A 22,528-nucleotide genomic window follows, 5' to 3' on the forward strand; every position below is an offset into this window, starting at 1 on the left:
TTCTCCCACATAGAACGAACTCTCGGTTGAAAGTCTTTCTCCCATAACTGTCTTTACCCCATGTTGCTTAAATTTACAGTGATCTTTGTTAAACCCCTACCTAGCCTCCTCTTATATCGTGCAGATAAGATCATATGTGTATATAGCTGCCAAAAAGAATGATATCCCGATTTACGGCCCTATAACAGATCATACTTCGATGAAGCTACTATGGGTTAATAAATGGTGCATATTTAACCTGATTTTGACAAAATTTTGTTGGTATAGACCAGTGATTGATAAAAAGTGATGGTCGGATGGTAAACTCGGAAGTTGACAATGTTAAAGTTTCAATGGCAAAAATCATTAGATCATCATGAAAGGTGTTCCAGAGTTCCAAAAAGTTTTGGAAATATTTTGAAAAATCCAATTAATTTCTATATATGGCACACAGATGTTTATCTCCTGGAGAATGGGCTTGAGGTGCGTTGTTTGAACTTGAGGTTCGATGTTGTTGCTTGTCATTTGATTTTCTTCCATTTTCAATTAACTTTCAAATTGAATATGGAAAAAATTTCATTTGAATCAATAAATTTTTTTAATTGAAAACGATTTTATTCTCAATAAAATTTTTAATTGTAATTTTTTATGCTACTTTTTTTCTGTGTACATTTTTATTTTTCTGTTGTTTGATGCTCTGTACTCTAATTACACTAAATCACCTCTTTCTTGCTTCTTGTTGACTATTAGTTAATTAGGGGGGAAATTATTTTTTCCCCAAGAAGTAGAAAGAAGATTTTCCAAAAAAAAAAATCCTTTTGAAGAGGCAAATACGCCAACCATCAGAAGAAAAACAGCTACCAACTCTCTGTAGCTTTCAAAAGGGTCTTCGTGCCCAACCATTTAAAGCATCAAAGGTAAATTAAATTGGATTGCTTCGAGGCATACCATTGAATATCGTTAAATCGGTTTAGAAAACCCATTAAAATTAATTATTTCGGAATGGAGATGCTGTGTTCGCCGCTGCCCGCTCGGCAATCGAAGCCCGGTGGTCACCGGTAGCTACCCGCTGGAGCCGCTCATTTAAATACAGTAGCTCTGTTATTGTTTTAAAGCTGTTTGTAAGTGCGTTAGTCAGTTGCTGCTGTGGCCGCCGCTGCCGCCTCAGTTGTTTGTGTCCAACTTAAACGACTTAATTATAATTAATTAGAAAAACCCAATAAAAATGTCTTAATTAACGTTGAAATTTATTTCGAACTGTAAATCATCAGACAATGCCTTGGTAGCCGAGCGATCGTATCGCATGAACGGTCGCTCGGTCATTCCTTGTCGCGGAGCATTGATTTTTACATAATTTTGCATTTCGCATCTGATTTTATTGCCAAAGCCGACGACGTAGTCGTCGCCGGGTGTATGGTTGGTCCACCAGCAATGATGCTGATCTGTTAACTGCTGCCACAGTCGAAGTTTTGTGGTTGCTGACGGCAGCTGCTATGGTTGTTGCGCAGACACTTTGAAAAATTACAAAGCAATGAATTTTAATTTAATTAAAATCGAGACAATATTTCAAAACAGAAAATTATGCGAGCAAAGCATAAATTCCACCGTGAGACAGACGACTGTCTGGCTAGATGAGTGTGGGCATATTCTCCACCACATATCACCCGTCGACCGCACATAGTGCTGCCTAAACTAGTTGGAATAACTTCGACCAGGGCATACGGTAGCCACCAAATCTCCAATACATTGACCTCACATACATCGAATAAATTTTATTGATTATTGTTCTCTAAAATCACGGAATTGGCTGTGTCACAGTGTCATTACAGCAGCAGATAACTCGATCGATTTACAAGATCAGCTCTGAGCGTATGGCGTACCAAATGGATTGATGGACATTGATGGCCAGTGGCTAATACAGACATCATGCGATGTATATGCGCAAGCTTCCATACGGTGGTCGTACAAGTGTACAACCACAAAATTTTATTTGGACCTTTAACACATGTGCTTGTACATTTTAAAGGCTGTGATAAATGAAAACATTTTGAAATTTCTTAATTAACGTTTGGGCAATGAGAAACAGAGGAGACTAGACGACTCTAACATAGATATCACAAAACGTTTAAGATTAATTGCAAACACATTTGAAACAAAGTGTTCAGCATGTTGACCAAATTGGTATAATAAATAAAACAGTCGTGACCAAGTGATTGTCTTGGGACCAAATATTCAAAAGATATTGAGATCTTGCAAACGGGTTTATTATTCTTGGATGTGTGCTCAAAACTTGGATATGACCGAATCAGGTATTGCACTCACTACCAGGCAAGCATTATCTTAAACAAATATCGTAAATTCAAACAATCTTGGGCAGAGTCAAATCCGGGGAACGGTTTATAAAGGGTGATTTTTTTGAGGTTAGGATTTTCATGCATTAGTATTTGACAGATCACGTGGGATTTCAGACATGGTGTCAAAGAGAAAGATGCTCAGTATGCTTTGACATTTCATCATGAATAGACTTACTAACGAGCAACGCTTGCAAATCATTGAATTTTATTACCAAAATCAGTGTTCGGTTCGAAATGTGTTCATTCACCGTAACGTTGCGTCCAACAGCATCTTTGAAAAAATACGGTCCAATGATTCCACCAGCGTACAAACCACACCAAACAGTGCATTTTTCGGGATGCATGGGCAGTTCTTGAACGGCTTCTGGTTGCTCTTCACTCCAAATGCGGCAATTTTGCTTATTTACGTAGCCATTCAACCAGAAATGAGCCTCATCGCTGAACAAAATTTGTCAAAATTTGAACACATTTCGAACCGAACACTGATTTTGGTAATAAAATTCAATGATTTGCAAGCGTTGCTCGTTAGTATGTCTATTCATGATGAAATGTCAAAGCATACTGAGCATCTTTCTCTTTGACACCATGTCTGAAATCCCACGTGATCTGTCAAATACTAATGCATGAAAATCCTAACCTCAAAAAATCACCCTTTATTTGGGCCTATATCACTTTATAGACCGACTGAGATCATACTAGGCATGGACGTTAAAAATCATAACGGAAGTCTGTGAAGTCGCGATGTCTGAAAAATGGGCAGAGTGATCCCGCTACTGAAGCCTGGAAAGGACCCGAGTTTGGGGGAGCCATACAGACCGATCTCCCTACTCTCCCCAGTAGCGAAGACGCTTGAGGCATTACTCCTCCCGAGCTTCGTAAGAGAATTTCCATCCACCGAGCATCAACATGGATTTCGAAGACTGCATACCACAACAACTGTCTTGCATGCCATTACCGCACACATTTGCCGTGGCTTTAACCAGCCCAGGCCATGTGATAGGACGGTCCTCTTGGCACTGGACCTATCGAAGGCATTTGACACGATCAGCTCTTACACATTCTCCCCACAATCCACAGCAATTTGCGATAAAGTCAAAAGTAGAAACAAGTTCCTCAAGCCACTTGCCGGCAGCTCCTGGGGTGCAGACAAAGAAACATTGTTGACCATGTACAAAGTAATTGGCCAGTCCGTCGTAAGTTATGCAGCGCCAGTGTGATCTCGTCGGCTTCGTGACACGCAGTGGAATAATATTCAAATCTGTCAAAATGCCTCCCTACGAACTGCGACGGTGGTCCACATGAGAACTGAGGACCACCTCTATCAGGAGACGAAGATCCTACCAGTGCGAAGACATAACTACATGGTGTCTAAGCAATACCTTTATGGGCTGTTATCGCAGAGACCATCCAAATCATAATCTTGTGTATAGATATCCGCCGCCCAGAAGCCTTAATGTAGATCTACATGATCTAGAGCGTGAAATTCAGCGCTTCAAGAGAGAACCTCTAGATCAAGCGGCATATCAAGCAGGTCTAGACAACATTCATGCAGACACGGTGCAGATGCGGCAAATAGCTACCGGGTGAATGTAGTCCTTGGATGGCGGTCGCCTCCCATTGCACCTGAAGAAATTGACCTTCCCCGGCAAACCAGAGTAATTCTGACTCAATTACGTTCCGGCAGGTGCAGCCGCCTCAACTCATACAGAGGAAAGATTGATGCCGACGTTCAAGATGGATGTCCCGATTGTAACCAGGGACCACACGATACACATCACCTGTTTAACTGCCCAGTCAGACCCATTCGACTCAGACTCAGATCCCTGTGGACGCACCCCTTCTTAGTAGCAGAGTTCCTGGGTCTTGACTCTCAACAGAATCATGCAGACGAAAGATAGAACACAACAAACTGCTACAACAACAACAACAACAACCTACGTCAATAAGAAGCATCTGTGCAAATTTTTAAGCGGATATCTTTATTTGTCCGAACGCTATCGTGATTTCTACATACGGACGTGGTTAAATCGCCTCAGCATATCAAAATGATCAAGAATATACATATGTACTTTGTTGGGTCTCAGGTTAATATATCGAGTTGTTACAAATGGAATGAATATATTAGTATATATAAATTTCCAACAAAAAATTTTCTGCAAAAATGAGTTTTTTTCAACAACCTTTGTTGTATATAATTAATTAATTTTATTATAAAAATACTTTTATGGTCTACTACATTTGATTAAATTATGTTGAAGTCCTTAGTTATACTTTCCATCGGTAATATTATGTTAAAGGGATTTGATGAGTTTCGCTATATATTTGAGAAATCCGGTGTTGACGTTATTGCGGTCTCTGAGACATGGTTTCAACCACATTATGGGAATAGACTGGTATCTGTAGATGGTTACAGGTTTTTAAGATCCGATCGGGATGGCAGAGGTGGTGGAGTTGCTATCTATATAAGACATGACATAGATTTCAGACCCATTGCTTCGTCTAGTTCAACAGACAAAGTTGAATATATTTTTGCCGAACTTCACTGTTTGCGTAGAAAAGTTCTGGTTGGGGTTGTATACCGTCCGAACAAAAGAGTGCAACATGATGACTTGGTGAAGAGACTTGAGGATATAAATTGTCATTATAATGATATTATAGTCACTGGTGACTTTAATAGTAATGTGCTTGAAGAAACACATTTGACGGGGAGCATGCAATCAATAGGGTTGCATGTTGTTAATTCCAATACTGCCACACACTATACAATAACAACAGAGACTCTTATTGACTGGTTCTTCGTAAGTTCCAAGACTGATGTTAAGTTATATGATCAATTATCGGCACCCCTATTTTCAAAACATGATTTATGTTTTTTGACTTATGGCGTTCCAATGGAATATACAAGTATAACATATACGTACAGAGACTATAGAAACATTGATTATAACTCACTACTTTGTGAAATTGGCACCGTTGAGTGGCAGAAACTTTATGGCATGTCTTGCGTAGATGAACAGATTGCATTTCTTCAACATAATGTGAGTCAGATTTTCGACAAATGTGTTCCGATGAAGACCCGAACTGTTTTTTCGAATGGGAATCAGTGGTTTGATAATGATATAAAAGTATTGATACGTAAAAGAGATTGTGCGTACTCTCGATGGAAGCGTTTTAGAACACCTGAACTCTTTAATGATTACAAGCGTGCGAGGAATCAGACCACTTCTTGTATAAAGACGAAGAAAATAGCTTATTTTAGTCGTAAATTTCAAGAGGCATTGAACACAAAAGATACTTGGAGACATATTAAGTCAATTGGAATAGGAAGTGATAATGCATCAATTGATAGACATGTTGATTTAGATGAGATTAATAGGAGTTTCTTGAACATATCTTTTCCTGAGCCAAACGTACATTTCTACGACAGTGAATTTAGTAACGTAAACCATAGTAGTAACAACACCTCACCAGACCTACGTTTTGATCTTGAGCGTTTTGAACAAAACGATATCATTAGCGCTGTAGAATCAATTAAGTCTAATGCCATTGGTTCTGATGGTATTGACCCAAGATTTTTTAGGATAATTCTACCCTTTATTCTTCCGTATATGTGCCATCTTTTTAACAATATTATTTGAAGGAGTTGCTATCCACAGTCTTGGAAACGGGCAAGGATAGTCCCAATACCAAAGAATAACCAGGAATTTAGGCCAATAGCAATACTTCCATTCGTCTCTAAGATATTTGAGACTCTAGTCAACCGGAAAATATCTGAATATATTGCGAATAATTCGCTGCTAACAGATTTTCAATCTGGTTTCCGGCCAAAGCACAGTTGCACTACTGCACTTTTGAAAGTAGTTGAAGATGTAAGGAGTGATATTGACAGCGATAAAGTTGCCTTTCTTGTTCTTTTAGATCATTCGAAAGCTTTTGATTCCGTTGATCCCAATATACTTTGCCTTAAACTGAAACATTTATTTAAATTTTCTGAAAGAACAACGGATCTTATATATTCCTATCTTACGAATAGAAGCCAATCGGTATGTGTTGATAGCCGCTGTTCTAGTTATCTTCCAGTCTCAAGAGGTGTTCCACAGGGGTCTGTATTGGGCCCACTCCTTTTTTCCTTATATAGCAATGACCTTCCTGGACAGTTGCGCAACTGTGGTATTCATATGTATGCCGACGACGTACAGCTGTATATGAGCTCCTCGCCGGGGAGGTTGATCGATAGCGTACTTCGACTAAATAATGACTTGGATAGGATAAACACATGGGCAAACGCCAACGGACTTCTTTCAAATCCAATAAAGTCAAAGTGCCTTGTAATTGGTAGGAATCGGGTGACAATGCCGCCCAATCTTGATGTGGCAATTGCTGGAGCCCCAATTGAGATTGTTTCATCTGCAAGAAACCTTGGTTTGGAGTTTGATGATAGACTTTCATGGAAGAATCATGTCAGAATGACAGTGGGCAGGACCTACGGCGTTTTACGAAACTTATATATGAGTCGACAGTATACCCCTTTGTCAATAAGAATGCTTTTGGCTAGGACATTTATTCTGCCGAAACTATTATACTCTTGCGAGGTTTTTTACGGTTGTGATGTAACTCATAGGAATAAATTGCACGTGGCCTTTAACAATGTCGTTAGATACATTTTTGGTTTGCGTAGAAGAGACCGGGTATCTGACTTTGCCAGACAAGTATATGGTGTCTCTTTTAACTCGTTCCTTAAGATACGCTTGTTGCAAATGATCCACAAGATAATTTATACCAATGAACCGTCATATCTGGCTTCTGTTTTGCGTTTTGCTAACTCTACAAGAGGTAAACAAGTAATACAAATACGTCATCAATATCGTGTATCTGAACAACAGTTCTTTGTTAATGCTATACGTCTCTGGAATAATCTTCTCAATAGTATTCAAATTATAAGTAATGAACGACAGTTCAAATCTTTGATTTATAATCATTTTAATTAATTATTTGTTTTGTTTTTTTATAACCATTTTTTTTAATTTATTTTATTAGTAACTTTGATTAAATTGTTAAATTTTCTTTAAAGTTTCTTTTTCTTTTTTTTTGTTTTGTTTAAACCTTTTTTTAACTTAAATATTGTATCAGTAACTTTGCTTAAATTGTTAAATATTTTGTACCAATTATTGTTCTATTCAAATGAAAACTTGTTGAACTCATTGTATTTATCAATTTACTAACCCATGCTTTATATAAGACACTGTCTTTTGTATGGGTTTTATCATAATAAAAATACAAATACAAATACAAATACAAAAAACATTTATTCCAATAAAAACAAAGTGGCTTGGGAAATCACAAGAATATTTGTTTCAACTTTTTTAGAATTTTTTTAGTGAAGAAAATCGTATACATCGTTGGTTTGTTTGTTTATGTGTTCCGTATGGACCCAAAAATTGAAATTTTCGCAGATGGTATAGAATGGTCCTCCTAATGGTCCCCACCCAAAAACCAGCCCTAACGGGTACAAAGACCAGCATAGAGCAATATGGGACTAAAATTAACGATTTTTGAGTGTGGAATACGAATCTTATGAACTTTCGGCCCTAAGGGTCTGGGGCCGCCAGAGCCAGAGGAATTTGTGCACTTTTTTGTGTTTTGGCTGTTAAAGCAATTTTTGTGATTTATCAGCTTGGAAAATATCTCTGTCCGTCTTTAAAGGGGAGAGAGACAGTCACTTGAAATTTTACACAGATGCTTTTTAATATAGCAAATTTTCAATTTTGTATGAGCCGTATCCTTATATGTTGAAATAAGGCTCCCATTTAATCCTATGTTGTAATTTTACTTCTTGGTGTATAAAACTCCAAATTTTTATTAGAAATTGCTAAAGTTCGGCATTTAATGCTACATCATGAATTCCAATACGTAAAGTAATAATAATAATTACAATAAATAGCTACCGAAATCTGGTGAAGTGCGGTGCAAAAAGGCTTTCATGTGGCGAATTTTGAAAAGATTTGTCAATAAAGGTATACCTTAACCGATTGCAACTTAATATCAAATGTGTTGTTGGTGCAGAAAACTTCTACACGCAAAAAAATTAAACGACAAGTATTGTTCTATGGGCTGCAGTAATGTTTGGTGCCTCCAGCCTGGCGCCGTTGGGTGCAAGGACTATTGTTTACGGTATTTTAAATACCAGCACTTTTTCTACCTAAAATATATGTGTAATTGAACAGGCATAAGGCATAAACAATCCAATCGAATCATCATTTCATGCAGACAAGGTTAGGTTAAAAGAGGGTGCGACTATTAATTCGTCCCATGCCACTATGGGCATACACCTAAGTTAGTAATGGGCTTGTTGCCCGCTCTAAATACTGAAAAGTAACCTCGAAAAAAATTGAGTTAGGAATTCCGTGCTACTTACAAAATCCCTAATTGTTCCATACCACGTTCCAAAATGTTCCAAACGTATTTTTTTTTTTGCGTGTTTGTAGCAAATTTCGTAAAATTTGTTTCATTAACTTGCATGTTATGGATCCATAAGTGAAATTTGGGTAGTATATATACATGGCAGCTATATCCAAATCTGAACCCATTCCTACCAACTTAAGAACACAAAATTTTAGATGCAAAAAAAACAATCTGCAAAATGTCGGGAATATTTGTTAATTACTCTGCTTGCTCTGACTTTTTCAGTGAACATCAGAAATGCATCAGGAGTCTTACAAAAATTCTAAATTTCGCAAAAACTATCTCTCCAAATAGAGCAAATATTTTTGACTTTTTGTTCATCTCGATGACTTCTTTCAATACCAGAAAAAAGTCAGGCAATTTGGTCTTGTATGTCAAAAACTATAATTTCCTATAATGTTAACGATGCTAAAAATGGTATATTTTTGACACCTTTAATTGCATTCATTGCACCGAGGGTGTCTGCATTCCAGGTTGTCTTAATATCAAAAATAAAAGCACAATATGTCTTCTGAAAGTGTTTCAAATTTCCTCAAAATCGGAGCACTTTTGTGGGTTTTATCCAATTTTGGCCATATTTTCCCATTTCCGGCCATAGTGAGGGGCAGCGGAGCGGGCTCGGTTCAGCTGGTTAAAAATAATTACTACGTCAATATAAACGCTCTAAATAATGTGTATATGAAATTTCATCATAATCAAACAAGAGAATCAAGGTTCAGGCGGTTATGGGTGAAATTATTACGGATGTTTAGAGATTTTACACTTCCGAAATCAATCGAATGGTTCTTTAAGCCATATAGAGGTCCATGCATTGAAATGAGGATAACGATTTTGTCAGGACGAATTAAATGCGTTTCAAGAGGTACTTATTCGGCTGCATGGAAGAAAAAATTACTGAGGTCAGTACTATTGTACTGACCCCTCATAATACCCTCCAGCCTGTGGTTTGGTATTAGCAACCGCAAATCATTTATTTAATTCTTCTAATAGACAATCAAACATAGCGCTCTGCCTCTTTTGTTTCAATGCACTGTCTCACCCAACAGTATGTAACTGCAACGTGCAAATAGCAAACAGCATTCGATGAATGGGGGACACGTTAATTACCGCCTAAACAGTGACAATCATACCGAGACAGTGGCGAATCGTTCGAATAGAACAAATGTGTGTTTCATGGCTATGCTGTGTTTGTGTTTCTTTTCGAATTGCTGGGGTTTAATCATTGATTTAAATTAATGGCTCTGTCAGCTAATTAATAAATGCAAACAGCATAAAAATGCCGATGAAAAATAAGCGAGGCAAACGGGAACTAGACGGACGGCAGCAGACACAAATGGCCAACGTTAGCAACAACCGTGCAACGCACGGATTCGCCAATGTATGCCACCTCGTGGCACTTACCTTCCGTTCGGCCGTCCGTCCGTCCGTCCCATTGCAATGGTGAGGGCTCTGTGCCACTTGGCCAAGTGGAGCACTGCTGTCGTTGCAGTCACTGCTAAGCATTTTAACATTTTCATTCGTACTCGTACTCGGAGCATTTGTGTCGATAATCGCCGTTTTATTCGAATAAACTCCGCGTAGTAGATGGCAAAGAGAAGGTGGCCAAAGCCTATTACATTTTGTTTGGTAGGTGTGAGTGTGAGTGTGTGGATGTGGGGCAGTGCGACTTTGGCTGTTGCCGGTTGCATGATTGCCAATGTAACGTCACGTTAAATTTTCCGCAAAAGTTCACGCTGCCTTCGAAATGAGCTGCAATTAGACTTTTTTATGAACGCTGCTGCACTCAGCCATTGCCCACTGCTGCTGGTGGCATGCCCCTTTGGCCACCGCCGCAGCTACCGCAGTCACCAATAACAACGATTTTGAGTAGAGTGTAAACATCACGTTGCATTCGGCGTTACCGTACGCAGAAATCAAAGACGTAACAAAACCTAAAGACTGCAAACTGAATGAGAAATAATGCCGGTCTTTAGTGTTAATAATTTTATTTATTTGTACTGTGGCGTGGTGCAGCTCTCTTCGCTCTACATTGCATATTTAAAAGTTTATACCCGTTTCGTTTGTTGGGGCGACTAATGAGAAATTTGCAGCGCTATTAACTCGTCATTGCGATTATGTCTGAAAATTGTAGCACAAAGACATTTAAATCATTTTGCAGCAGTCATTTGTAATGGTCTTTATGGTTTGTCCACAGTGAGACCTCTTAGAATGCGAGTTCAGATGATGCTTCTTTTTTGTTTAACTGTAAGTTATGTGTCATACTTATATGGCATAAATATCTCATTGACTTTGGACATCTGTGTGCCACCTTCGTTCTTAAATATCTCAGCAGCTCAGCAATACATAGGCTACTGCTGCCTGCTTTTATCCATTGGACGGGTTACTACTAATCAAAAATCGCTCGGAATATGCGCCGTCAGGGATGGAAATCACAACAATAACTGCTGAAGATCATTATTTATCCACACTCACCTCTGAGAAAGCAAAATATTTGTTAGGGCTAGCTCTTTGACTCGTTTGTGAAGATAACAGTCCTATTCTACCAGTGTTATCTGTCAATGCCAAAAGTGTTTGAAGTAAAAATTTACTCATTTATTACCCAGTACGACTCTGAGGAAGCTCAGTAATAGCATATATTTTTGTTTTTATAATCATTTGACTTCTTATAATGAGTGCCATTTTAGATCCGAAACAATTTCAGTTTTGTTGAGACTTAATTGGACAGAACAACTTTGCACGGCACTGCATAGATCCAACGATACATATCCACATTCACAACTTCAAGCGACATACTTTTAAGTAGGAGTGGATGATTCAATGTGGATGTCTATCTGATTTTTCTAATGTCCTCAAGCCTTAAAGCACGACATTTTCGAAGCGTTGTACCCACAAAAGATGAGAACAATTTTGATTATAGAAAAAGTGAGGAATGACACCTTGTTTGTGTGGCTGCCGCGAATGCCTTAGCAGTAGATCCGATTTATTCCGACGAATCTTCTATTAACTATTTGACATATTGGGATCAGGGTTGCAACTGAAGAAAATTATTTCCTAACAAAATTTAAGAAAAATCTTACCAAAGGTTCCTCAAGCTAAAATTCGGTTTATGTTTTTTGCCCACCACTGAAGAGTTGGTCATTTGACCATTCCATTTGCAGCCCATCAAATGATTTTCTACCCTACAAAGTATACATACTAGATCGTTATATTCATAGACAATCTCGACATGTCCGTCCGTCTGTTTGTTTAAATCACAGTCTAAAGTTCAACGATGGCCTATATTTTGATATAGCACCCTTTATACCGATCTCCCCATACGAAATCTTGAGTTCATACATTTCCAATTCAAGGATTTCAGCCCAGAAATGTGCTTTTACTAACCATTTCAACGTTACAGTGGACCCCTTAACATCCGAATATGAACTAGAGCTGTCCTTATTTGTATGCACCTGGCCTATATCCCTGTTTTCCGGTTGAAGGCATTCAAAAACCACAGCGCACAACAAGCCGATTACAGCCTTAGGTGTATGTCCATAGTGGCATGGGGCAGATTAATATCCGTATCCTCGTTTCAACCTAACCTAGCCTATTTCCAATTTGTTCTCCATTTGGTACACTGTGCGACGCTTATTGTCCTGTAACACAAATTACAAATACCATAATGTGGAACATTATAACAATAATTTTCAGATGGCCAGGTGTAATTAAAATTCAAAGATTTCTCTTAGTTTTCTTGACGCTCTTCTTCACATTGGAAGCAGCTAGCAGCTTTCATTTCCTTTAGCCATTTTTGGGCAAATTCCTGCTGACCTGACATGCTGCTGTTGTTGCTGTTTGGAGCTTGAGCGCCATCTCGTTTAATGCCTTCAAGGCGTGACGATGGTATTTTATAATGTGACTTGATCAAAGGATGCCGCCACATTTTATCTTGACCGCCACCGATGAGTCAAAAAGCCATTCGTTTGTTACCCCAACATCGCTCCCCTTATACTCCAGTTCACACAAAAGACATTGTACGGCGGGCAAGGAAAAAGGAACCAAAAAGGCGGCGCATCCTCTGCTTGTAGTCAATAACTTGGGAATTGGTTATGGTGCAAAAAGCTGTGAAAAGCATCAGGCACAAAAAATAAAAAAATATGAAAACTTTAGGAATTTGTTCAACCTCAATTGGCTACCAGCAGCCACAGTGACTTGATGCCAAATTAAATACTGAAACCTTCAGTGTGGGCATTATCATTATCAAATACGAACCCACACAAGTAAATAAGCCTAGTCCAACCACGTGAATGATATCACCACAATTTTCTTTGCATGTTTGTAGCCAAATATCCCTTAGATTGTTTAGTTTTATGTTTCACACGAAGTTCGTTAGCGAAAATTTGCATATCATAGTTTTTAAGCTAACTGGAAAAGCAAATTGCCCCAACAGCGGACATACTTATTTCATATCAATGAGTGCTGTCCGATTCAAGTTTACGCTCAATAACAAGGGTCCTTCTTTTTATTGCAGAGCCTGAAGAAGGTGCCACTAGGCGCAAATGTCAGCAGCAGAAAAAAACTTTACTTACACAGATAAAAATAATTTTGAAAAACAACAACTTTGGTAGAAAAAACAACTACACAAGTTGTTTATTTTCCTGCAACAATTTATTTTGAATCTCAACGACCCAAAGTACAAATTTGTTGTTGAAAGGCACTCTTTGCAAGCTAACATATAATAACAACAACAATATATCCATAAGCAAGACAAAAAACCATATACCAGCCCACCGCATGTGCTATGCTTCAGGTGGTGTTTTTTTTTTTCATTTTCTTTGGGCGGCTCGCGCTGCTTTGCGTCCTTCGTTTTACAGCATTATCTCTCGGGTTTTTCTATGTCACTCTCGTGTCTAGTAGTCTTGTACGCATCCTCTAGCCTACCGACATCATCCTATTTACGATTAAATAAATCAATAAGTACTGCTGCACCGTTATAAGTCTCAATTAATTAAATTAAATAAGTAAAAAGGCATTAAGTTCGGCCGGGCCGAACTTTTGATACCCACCACCTCGGGTATGTATGTAAACCCCCTTTCGTCACAATCCGATGAAAACTGGATAACTTATGCACCAAAATTCGGCGCGGGCATTGAGTGGTCTTATAAATATAACTCACTGTTGAATTTTTTATTTCAAATTTCAACAAAATCGGGTAATAAATAAAGCTTTGATGAGCTTCACACTCTCAACCAGCATATCGGTCTATATGACAGCTATATCTAAATACAGCCCTATTTTTACCATATTTGGGTCGGATGGAGGGTGGCCTAAAACTACTCACTGTTTCAAATGTGAGTGAAATTGGATAAAAAATAATCCTTTTTGGGTTTCAGACCCATTATCGGGAGATCGGTCTATATGGCAGTGATATCTAAATATAGTCCAATCTAAACTATATTTGGGGCGGATGTCGGGAAACCTAAAACGTACTTCAACAAACAATGTCTTCGATTCAATGCTAAAATTCGTTGAGAATTTAAGCTTTCACCCACAAATTTGGTAGTTGGTTTTTTGTAAGAGTTTTTTTTTTTTTGTGTATAATCTGTCGGCCAAACAATGCGTCGAGGGATGGTTAGAAATGTTGGTATCACTTTAAATTTGCTTTATATAGCCACGAAGTAACGACCCCATTCTCTAACAAGCCAGAAACTACAGACTCTATCGCCTTTTGCGATGGACGAAGGAGAACTAAAAATATATCACCTCATATTACAATAACAGTCTTCGAAACGAAAGTTCATGGGGGATATTGGGACTGATGTTTTAGTGATTCCAATAACTTTATATCGTAAGGTTCAACTGGAATTGCATGCAGCAAACATTACAACGATTAGAAAATGCGGCACGAAAATTCTTAAACTAAATCTTGGATTAGTTGGTGATTTTATTTGGCCGTTCGCTGTAGCCGACACGAAAACAGGTTGCTCATTATCAACTGTACAGCAGATATCTTCAGTCACTTGTAAAACATCTCAGCATCCTATCTCCTATCCACTAATTATTTGATGAGTTTACAGATTTTATAAGACCAACGAGGGAAATGCTAAAACATTCTAAAATAAATATATCGAATTGAAGGAAATGCCCAACTAAATAGCAGACCAAGAAGACTGCCCCCTGAGAAACTGAATATTAAAAAAAAAATTAAAATACGCAATTTCTCAAATAGGAATATGTCGTCCCTATAACAACGAATGGAGGCTATAGAGAATAGAGTAACAATCCCCGACCATTACTCTGTGCCCCATATCCATTTCCAATTAATTTACATGGCAAGACGGGTTTTTCGCTTGTTTAGTGGACTCCAATCGTAGGGGAAGACATTCTGAAAATAACTATCATCACGCCAATTGGATTGTACGAAGTCATACGAATTCAAATCGGTTTGAGCAACACTGATGCACAAACCTCTCAAAGTTTGTTTAATGATGCCATTTGAGGATTTAATATCTGGCTATATGGCTATGGTAAATAGACAACATTTTAGTGGCATCTGAAAACCAGTGGGAACATCACCAACCACTCTACAGCCCTAAGTTCAAAGATGGCCTATATCCCGATTTCAATGAAGAATCGTGCCGAGATTGGATATGGCAATCTCTCTATTTAAAATCTGAGCCCAGAAAAAAGCTTTACTACCCATTTTCGTCTATACAGTGTGTTGCATGGACCCCTCAAAATATGGGTATGAACCAGATCTCACCCAATGCACAAAAGCCGTATTTCTTTCCCAGCATTTAGGAAGATCAATCAACACTCGTACCAGTTACTATCAATTTCAGAACTAACGGCCTTTTTGGCCCCTCGACATCTGCACTCTTAACGAATACACAGAATCGACAAGAAGTAAAATAACTGTAGTTATTCACGCCGATTTTTTCAGTAACTAACTTTTTTTACGTGAAAATCTGCCAAAAACCAAGGTCAGAGAATAAAAACTTACCTGACAGTACAGAAGCTTAGGAAAGTCTTAGCTCCACTCATCATTTTAATACTGAGTGCCGCCCCAGGCGATTCTTCTCGGTGTTTAGGAAGGCCAGAAGAAAAAAATAGGCTGATAATAGGCTGAACGGATGAAGTCAGATACAGTGCGTGGTATAATTAAAGGTTCATCCAAAAAAAAAAAAGGAAAAATTCAAGAAATTAAATTCATATATTATTATATATAGGTCTTTTAGTTTTTCAGACATTTAGCCTTTTTTCGTTTTTGAATAAAAATAACTAGAATATTACAAATTTATGGAAAACGGGTGCGAAATAAATGTAGGTTCAGTTTATTTTGGACATTTAGACATAAACAAAAAGAAACACAGATTGTATTCGATTTTCTGATGATTAATAGATATTTTTTTCTTAACTTTATTTTTATTACAACTGAATAGCTCATCTGGTAATTTTACAATATTTGTATAATCTGATTGGTACTAATACATATCAATAGAAAGCACAATAGGTGAGAAATAATTCGACAATTACTTTCTAATTTTATGATTTGCTTATAATTAGTTGACCAAGTTCTTATTCATTGTTTGCCTATAAAGAGATGTAGGGCAAATAACTTGACCAGATTCGGCCCCGCCGAACTTAGTTTTACTTGTTTTACATTATAATTTGCTAGTGCTACGTGTTTAAATTTTGTTTGACATCTTATACTAACAAAGGAGTAGAGTTAAATCCATTATTAAGTAAAGCGATCGATTTAAAATTACTTCTTAAATAGTAAATATAGCTTCCATACATACTTATGTTTATTTAATTTGCAATATTGTGGTCACCGATCCACATTGGATTCTCTTATGATTTGTATCAAAATTGCTGCTGCATTTGGGAAAAATCGCTTTAGATTAAGTTGATATGCATCGACCGATTTTCCTTCTTAGTATTTTCGCAAGCATAGTAGCACTGTGACTGATGAAATGCGAAGTATTTTCTATGCATCCTAATACGATAGTCTGTTAAAATGAAACGAGCAGCGATAACAAATTGTTCCATCGATTGCTACACAAGATGTTTTATTCATTGCTGCTCATCATCGTATCATCTACAGATAGGAAAAACTACGAATCTCCAATAAACACCTTCGATATTCTGCCAGAATGCCTGAAAATTAATTTGCAAGAGCAGTAAAAGTTGTTAGAGCCGTGTAATGAAATAATGCCTCTATTGCTCCTATCAGGCCACATCAAATAATTATTACTTCATTATGTCTATTAATGAAGTGCTCGAAGAGAGCAATGAGCTGAGAAGGAGATAATGAATGTGTAATAAATTCATCATTTTTAACATAATAAAACTCAAATTTGTCACGCCTTTTGACAAAGTAACACAAAATCGACTCAAATCACGGCATTGTCCTCCGAACCCTCAGCCATCACTGAGCGGACAAACGATTGTCGGCGGTTTTGTGCAGCCAAAAAACCACTTCAGCTGTTGTTTGTGCAACAAAAGCACAGCCGAACAAACATGCCACAGATATGTTACGGAGGCAACACTCTCGAAAGAGGGCTGAGTACAGAAACAAATTAATTTTTGTGATTTCATTTCACTCCCCTCTCGGCAGTTTTATACCATATTCCTGGCCCTTACATCCGTCACACACTGACTGACTGGATGGCTGTTGTTCATTGTATGGCTGTTCTAATGGAAATAGTTGTCAGCAGAGCCATCATCACACCGTCATCACAGACACTAAAATTTGTAATTTTTCATTGTCACCCGGAAAGAGAAACAATGAAATCTCGACAATAAAGTTCTCACCCCTGTTTAGTACCATCATCATCGCCACCACCAGGACTGGCAAGAACAAACAGCATTTCCCAATGGAAAGGGAAAGAAGTCATAGTTAATCGCAATTTTGTTCAGGCAGAAGCCTGTCTGTCTGTCCGTCCGTCTGCATGTTGTGAGTGTCAAAGTAATAAACCCATAATCACTTCACACTTTTGGTGACTTTATTGAGAGCTCATGGCTTTTCAGTGATAGATTTTCATGTTTGTACTCTTCGCCCAGAGCATCTGTTCGCTTCCGATTTACACGCTGCCAATCTCACTTCATAGCTACAACAAGCTAATGGATGTCTGGTTGAGAGTACATTTGCAAAACATTGAAACAAAGACCGATCATACATTTGCAATTAGAAGTGATTGAAATTTAATTTCTAGAAATTCGTTCAGGTCTTCAAGATGAGAAAATATCCCTACACGTTGATGGCAAATGCTCAGATATTAATTTTGCCATGTATACAGTTTACACATTTTCCCCCAATATACAAGCTATATGGCTCACTTCAGCCATATTTTGTTGACAAAATTGTACATCAGGGTGGTTAAATTTTTGACACGTATCAAAATTGCAATCTAAAACAAATTCCAAGAAGTTTTGCTCATAAAACCATGGGTCTAAAATCAAACTTTAGGTTTTTAACCGAATTTTAATTTTAAAATAGGAGTTTCATCGATGGAGTTTCGTCGTCCTACTGACCGTTTGGCGCCCAAGCCCTTATCTGGGACTGCATCGACTCGAAAGGCTTTGCGTTAAAAAAGTTTATTGGCCTTCACTGCCAAATCATCTGATCTTTCTTTTCCCCTTAGGCCAGGTGCCCAAACGATGCGGATCGTGCAATCCTCATAGAAGGCGTTAATCTCATTCTTACACTCCAAAGAGCCCTGATGGCCAGTTTACTGTCCGCAAAGACGTTAACACTCGACCCGCACGCGTCTGCATCAGACCATCTAACGCATTCCGTGATCTCCCGAATCTCCGCCTGCAGGACCGTATCCGATCGGAAACCTCTTCCCTACCGTCTAGGTTTCCTATCGTCGCCTGGTTTATACCGTGATGGTACAACCTGCTCCTCCCCCAACACCTATAGTCTCATAGGCGCAATCTAGAATGATGTCCAGTGACCTAGTGGGCGTGGTCCTCATCGTTCCGCCTATGCCAAGGTAACATGTTGTCTAAACCTGTTGTATTGCCCCTACATGGAGTTTTCTTTATCGCAGTCCACCAAACTACTGAGGCGTAAGCAAGTATCGGTCTAACCGCGCTGCTGTAGAGCCAGTGGACTATACTCGAAGTTAGGTCCTTATTTCGAGCCTGAGGCCTGTCTACATAGTGCCCAACATCTGTGAGCTTTCTCGTTACGGTCCTGAATGTGGCACTTCCAATTCACTTTTCAGTCCAAGATCACACCTAAATATTTGACCTTATCAGATATCGAAATCGTTTTATCGTTTAAAGGCAAAAGTCGGGCGGAGCCCGATAATATATGTATAATACCCTACAATTATAAATTCGGGAATATATAAATAAATATATATGTATATGTGAGCTATATCTAACACTGAACCGACTATTAAACAGATAGTTTGAAAATTTTTGTGACTGTGGCCATATAAGTGCAAATCCGACGATTTTAATGAAATCTCGCACATATGTTAAGTTCATAACAAAACCATCCCTGGCAAATTTTGTGCAGATCGATTACAAATTTCGTTTATTACAGCCTTATAGTGTAAATCGGGCAATACATATATATTGGAGCTATATCCAAATCTAAACTGATTTTGATGAAATTAGCAGATATGTTAAGAACCGATTTTGTCTGAACCGATTTTGTCTGAACCGATTTTGATGAAATTTTGCAAATATATTAAAATCAGCAGCAAACAATCCGTGCAAAATTTTGTGCAGATCGGTTGAAAATCGTCTTTACTACGGCTATTTAAGTGAAAATCGGGCGATACATATGTATGGGAGCTATATCTAAATCTGAACCGATTTTTATCAAAATCAATGGCGTTCGTCTCTAGGCCAACAACGTATTGATATCGTATTTGGACAACAAATACGATATCATTACTGTGTTATTCTGTACCACAGTAGGGGCGTAGAGTTTAAAATTTCAGCTTGACATCATCAAAAGCGAGAGTTAATTTGGAGAAAATTCTTCATGCAAAACCAAATAAATTAAGTCGGTGAGAGGGACAGATTTTTTTCTTTCTAATTTACTATGGAAATTCTTGAAGCCTTACATCCATCTGGAAATAATTACATTTGTCTCGGACACTTGTAAACGTTTGTCATTTCCACGGTCAAACACTTGTTTTCAAGACTAGAAGACACGCAATTCAAGACAGAAGGGTTGCTATCTACAACAACAAGAATTTTGGTGAAATCCCACGTTTTGCCAACACAATTTGTATAAGGGGAGAGAGGGAGATGTGATGGCTTTTTTATTTAGAAAGTTAATTTCACTTTAATGATTTCCTTGAAGGGCTGCTGTGTCAGGGGTTGGTAGTGTGGATGTTGTTTTTTTATTTTCGACGAAAATGTGTTCTTCAAAGGAATGAAAACTAAACAGCACCTGCTAAACTGTGGCGAAAAGTGGGCGGCACAACAAACAAATACATCGTCGTGTTAATAAAACTCTTGAGGGATTTCTGATTTATTGTTTCTGTTATCGTATCTCACCCCTGAAGAAGTAAAAAAGCAAGGTTTTCAGTTATGAAAGCAGCTTCAAGTTCAAGATGCAGATGTAGGGAAGGTCAAATGCCTCCAGAAGATAACCAGTAAATCAATTCATTTGTACTTTCACATTGCAGAAAATTAAAACACGAAAAGTACGCTTTTCAAAATCGTACTTTTTTTGCTCTTATTCGGATCTTCGTAAAATTCTAGGACGATTTAACCATGTCCGTGTGTCCGTCCGTTTATCCGTCAATCCACCCGTCTGTTGTAATCACTCTACCGCCTTCAAAATTGATATATTGAGCTGAAATTTGGCACAGATACGTCTTTGTGATGCACGCTGGTTAAGTTCTTGAACGGGCCAAATGGGACCATATTTGGATATAGTTGCTATATAGACCGATCTGACTATAAAGAGTCTAATGCCCTTAAATGCTTTATTTTTCATCCGATTTCGCTGAAAATGTAATCAGTCAGTAGCTTTAGGCTTCCCGATATCTGATCTAAATATGGTTCAGATTGGACTACATTTAGATATACCTGCCATATAGACCGATCTGCCGATAAAGGGTCTGATGCCCATAAAAGCTTTATTTATTACCCGATTTCGCTGTAATTTGAAAAAATGGTTATTTTACGCCTCCCGATTTCTGATCTAAATATGGTTCAGATCGGACTGTATCTAGATACAGCTGCCGCATAGACAGATCTCGCGTTTAAGGGTTTGAAGCCCATAAAAGCTTATTTTGTGGCCAATTTGGCTGAAATTTGAAATGGTGAGTAGTTTTAGGCCTCCCGACACTTGACCTAAGTGTGGATAAAATCGGACTATATTGAGATATAGTTGCCATATAGACCGATCACCAAATAAAGGGTCTGAAGCCCATAAAAGCATTATTTTTTAACCGATTTCGCTGAAATTTGAAACAGTGAGGAGTTTTACGCCTCCCAACATAGAACCCAAATATGGACTATATTTACATACTGCTGCCATATGGACCGATTTGCCGACAAAGGTTCTGGAGCCCACACAAGCTTTATTTTTTATCCTATTGCGCTTAAATTTGAAACAGTGGGTAGTTTTAGGTCTCCCAACATCCGTCCCAAATATGGTTCGGATCGGACAATATTTAGATATAGCTGTCATTTAGACCGATATTATTTATTATCCGATTTTGTTGAAATTTTAAATACAAAATTCAACAGTGACTTATAATTATTAGACCACTCAACGTCCGGGCCGAATTTGGGTGCATAATATATCCAATTTTCGCCGGATTGTGACTAAAGGGGTTTACACATATACCTAAGGTGGTGGGTATTCAAAGTGCAGCCCGGCCGAACTTAATGCCTTTTTACTAATTATGCCCTCCACCATGGGATGGGGTATACTAATTTCGTCATTCTGTTTGTAAGACCTCGAGATATGCGTATTAGACCCCATAAAGTATATATCTTCTTGATGGTCATGTCATTTTATGTCGATCTAGCCATGTCCGTCCGTCTGTTTGTCGAAAGCACGCTAACTTTCGAAGGAGTAAAGCTAGCCCGTTTTAAATTTTTGAACGAATATTTTTTATTAGTGTAGGTCGGTTGGGATTATAAATGGGCCAAATCGGTCCATGTTTTGATATTGCTATCTTATAAACCGACCTTTGGTCTTGACTTCTTGAGCCTATAGAGGGCGCAATTTTTACCCGATTTGACTGCACGTAGTGTTTTGGTATCACTTCCAACAACTGTGTTAAGTATGATTCAAACCGGTTCATAATCTGGTATAGCTGTCATATAAACAGAACTGGGATCTTGACTTCTTGAGCCAATAGAGCGCGCAATTCTCATTCGATTTGGCTGAAATTTTGCATGAGGTGTTTTGTCTGTCTTCCAATAACCGTGCTAAGTATGGCCACATTCGGAATATAACCTGATATAGCTGCCTTATAAACCGATCTGAAATTTCGACTTCTTGAGCCTCTCTAGGGCGCAATTCTCATCCGATTTGGCAGAAATTTTGTGCAACGGCTTCTCTCATGACCTTCAACATATATGGTCTGAATCGATCAATAGCTTGATACAGCTCCCATATAAATCTATCTCCCGATTTAGCTTCTTGAGCCTCTACAAGGCGCAATTCTTATCCGAATGAACTGAAATATTGCACAATGACTTCTACAATATTCAGCATCCAATTATGGTCCCAATCGACTATAACTTAATGTAGCTCCAAA

The sequence above is a fragment of the Stomoxys calcitrans genome, chromosome 2 (assembly GCF_963082655.1).
Source record: "Stomoxys calcitrans chromosome 2, idStoCalc2.1, whole genome shotgun sequence".
Taxonomy (NCBI): domain Eukaryota; kingdom Metazoa; phylum Arthropoda; class Insecta; order Diptera; family Muscidae; genus Stomoxys; species Stomoxys calcitrans.